Here is a 3,836-nt window from a genome sequence, read left to right as displayed (position 1 = left end):
CCGGTGAAGAGGGGTTCCATCTTTTGCACCAAAGTGAGCAAGTACTCCATAGCTCTTGGGAAAAATGCTTTCCTCTCCGTCCAACTAAAAGCACACAAGCGAGCTTTGTATCCTTTGGCACGAGGATTGCATCCATTCATTGTATCAAACAGCGTGTCAATAATCTATAAAGACTAGAGCTGTCAGTTAAACGCGTTATTAACGGCGTTAACGCAAACCAAATTTAACGGCGTTAATTTTTTTATCGCGCGATTAACGCAATTATTAACGCAATTTTTTTTTTTTTTTAATAAAATAATTCTTCTTTGTTTTGAGAGCTGACTCTCCAAAACAAAGAAGCAGTAGCCTGACTGCTATGTTCAAATGACATTTGTTCAAAGCAGTCGTTTAATTGCACTATAGGCTCTTTTTTTGTATCGTCCGGTTTTGATCAGTGTATATGCCAATGTTGTTATCAATAAAAAATCATTTGCACAAGGCAAGCCGATGCACTTCACCATGTTGATAAGAGAATTAAAATGAGAAGAATTATGGGACAAAAAAATCAAGGGATATTTAGCATAGAAAAATAATTTGCGATTAATCGCGATTAATTAGAGTTAACTATGACATTAATGCGATTAATCACGATTAAATATTTTAATCGCTTGACAGCTCTAATATATATGTAACCGATGTCTTTCTGCGTTGTGTCTTGTATCTTTGACTGAGGCACACACAGGAGTCGAGTACTGGAGGTTTATTCTTTCCAAAGGAGACAAAACAACACCGGCGTCACACACAATCCGGGATATCACTCTCCACTCAGCTCCGTGCATCAGCGCTCACTGACGCTCGCTTAATATATCCTGTGACTTTCAATGAATACATGTAGGGAATAAATTATAAAAATGTAAACAAAGCATAAAATGATCTCAAATAAATAAATAAAATAAAAATACAGTATATTAAATATATACACTAATAAAGGAAATAAAATATAATAGAGAATTGTCATTTTCCTCACACTCATTTTACATATTTTACCATAAACAAAGACACATAACAGGCATACCTTTCCAAAGGAGACAAAACAACACGGGCGTCACACACAATCCGGGATATCACTCTCCACTCTACAAAACAAAGGAAGCAAACAATTGACCCAGAGGTGTAGCCATGGTTTCAACATTGGGGGGGACAAATGCCTGGGGGCATGGTCCGGCCCCCCCCCCCAGGCAAAGATTTTGAACATACATTAATCTGGTGCAATCTGAAAGCAAAATCTCCATATCTAGCACCTCATGTTGAAGACCTTTTTAGGAATGGATGTTTAAAACACTTTAGTCTGGGGGTGTGGAAGGCTTGAAATTAGGAAAAGGTTGACACACATATACTTCAGAGCTCGGTTTTCCTTTACTTTTTAAATTAATTATAATATTTGTGCTCCTCAATATTTCAACCAATCCAGTCAGTTCTTTTTTTCCACATTATATTCATTGATGTTTTGTCTTTTTTACAAAACACACACAAACAAACACCTGCACCATCACAACAAGGACACAAAATCCAGCCAGTTCTTACTTCCATTACATTTTTTATTGCATAACCATCACATTTGCAAATGTTGAGTAAAACCCACCCAGGTGCATCAATCTCATGGACCTAAATAGAAGTCACCCCAAAACTTTTGTTACCCCTCAGAAAACATAGATTTTCTGATATTTTCAACCACTTGTTTAATAAGTACATAGATGAGTTTCATGAGAGAGCGCACTGAGCTAATCTCATGGTGAAACCATTAGCCGTTTTGAATGATGCACTGTGACATGTCAAGGACATAACCTTAATGTTTTCTGATTAGTTATAGATTAATCTATGAATACATTATAGAATGTTTTGTAACTTTTACCGAGACTTGAAACTTTCAGAAATGTGCAACAGCGCCCCCTGGGGTCACAGATTTCGGCGGGTCGCAGAATTCGGTGTAACACCGGGGCAAACGTTATCTAGCTGGCTTATTACATAGGCAACACATTGCTCATGATGCTGCTCGCTAGAGAAGCGACAACAACCCACGAAATTTGAGAGAAACTATTGCCGCTTTTCCACCGCACATGTAGCTCGACTCGACACGACACGACTCGACACGGTAGCAGCGCGGGTCCTTTTCCACCGCAAATAGTACCTCCGGGACGTGGGCGGGGTCGGCTGCGCGAAAGGGCCGTGACGAATTTTTGTACGCGACGCAAACAACACCTACGCAACCCACACATGGACAGAACCCACATAACAACAATGGAGAACATCGATGCGATGGTATTCGTGTTCGTATTATTAGCTGGCATGTTGAAGAAGTGGAATATGTTGGCTGCGGCGCTGCTATGGCTGTTACCAGCATGGTTGCCATGTCGCTCTCGTGACTTCGTCACACTCTCTGGCCAATCAGTGGCCGGCCGTCTGCCGACGTCACCTTTTAGCATCGGCTCAGCCGCTTGGAACCTAGAGCGAGGCGGTACTAGAAAAAGCAGCCACTTCAGGTACCAGATACCATGTTTTCGCGGTGGAAACGCAAAAAAGGCGAGCTGAGTCGAGTCGAGTCGAGTCGTGTCGAGCTGGTACCATGCAGTGGAAAAGCGGCATATCAAAAGCTTCCCAATTTACCATTGTTTTCGATCGTAACACGCCACTCATTTGCTGTTGTTGATGTTTTTGATTCCGTGGTCATGTAAAAAAGACAGTTGATGACCAATGCAATCGAGTGACAAGTCACCGTCACCGAGCCGCACGTGCGGGGACGAATCAAATCATGGATCTATCCCATTGGCTAGCTAGCCCGAACAGCCATATTCCCATTGGCTGTAAGAGCTGCATATGGAATCGGATTGAGTTATTTAGGGTGTGCGGCGCGCGGCGCACTGTGTCCAGAGATGCGTTCAGGGAACGGAGTGTACTTCAGGGAAAACCTAAGTGTTCTACCGATAGAAATATTGAATTGCTATATCCCTATTCCCAGCGATTTATTGGGGGGGACATTTTGGGCATATCTGAACATTGGGGGGGACTTGTACCCCCCAATGTATATGGCCGCTACGCCTATGAATTGACCACACATACCGGATAAAACAACCGCATTTGAAATATCAAGGCGGGAAAAAAACTAAGCTACCAGCGGCTCAAGCTAGGTTACGAGTTAATCAAAATCCACCGTTCCAACAGTTCAATTAAATTGTCTACGCACCAGAGTTTCTCCCGCGTGCCTAAAAGCACGTCGCAAAGCAGTGTGAACCACCACAGCCGTTCAAGGGCAACAAACAAGGGGTTAACATAAAAATCTAACGGAGAGAGACACAAACGGAACTCACCAGCTCCGTGCATCAGCGCTCACTGACGCTAGACACACAGGTGCAACGCCAAACCACTCCCCAGGGAAACAAAAGGCATGCCATACGGAACAACGAAATCAACTTACTTAGGAACCAATATTTGGTGGAGTTCACAATAAAAAAGGTATGAACAATGATAAAAAAATAAAACAAAATCAAATTAAATTTAGCTCGGCTACATATATAAAATAAATAAATAATATAACTTCAGAATAATCTGGCGGGCCAGATATTATGTCTTGCGGGCCGCCAATTGCCGACCCCTTTCCTTAAGGTCCGGCCACACCAGGCGCGTATCTCGCGTAATTTTTACGCGAGATACGCGCGTAAAATGTTGCTTGACCATTTTGTGTCAAAAATGGTCGCATACGCGCCTACGTCACTCGCCTAGATGAGTCCATGTCCATGCAAGTGAACGGAGCGTTCCCTCTTCGTCATAACTATCAAACCAAACATCCTTCACATTCACCG

The 3,836-nt window shown here is 42.5% G+C and overlaps 1 long non-coding RNA gene across 1 annotated transcript; it reads right to left on the bottom strand.

Annotated features, from left to right (window-relative positions):
* Positions 1-729: 729 nt before the first annotated feature.
* On the bottom strand, positions 730-3,422 carry LOC115557696 (uncharacterized). Its single transcript, XR_003979223.1, has 3 exons — positions 3,221-3,422; positions 1,055-1,115; positions 730-744 (listed from the first exon to the last, which is right to left on the bottom strand). It is a non-coding gene; the product is annotated as an uncharacterized LOC115557696 (long non-coding RNA).
* Positions 3,423-3,836: the final 414 nt, after the last annotated feature.

This window comes from Gadus morhua, chromosome 2 (assembly GCF_902167405.1).
Source record: "Gadus morhua chromosome 2, gadMor3.0, whole genome shotgun sequence".
In the NCBI taxonomy this organism is placed as follows: Eukaryota; Metazoa; Chordata; class Actinopteri; order Gadiformes; family Gadidae; genus Gadus; species Gadus morhua.
The sequence above is the reverse complement of the archived record's forward strand: the minus strand, read 5'-3'. Positions and strand labels throughout refer to the sequence as shown.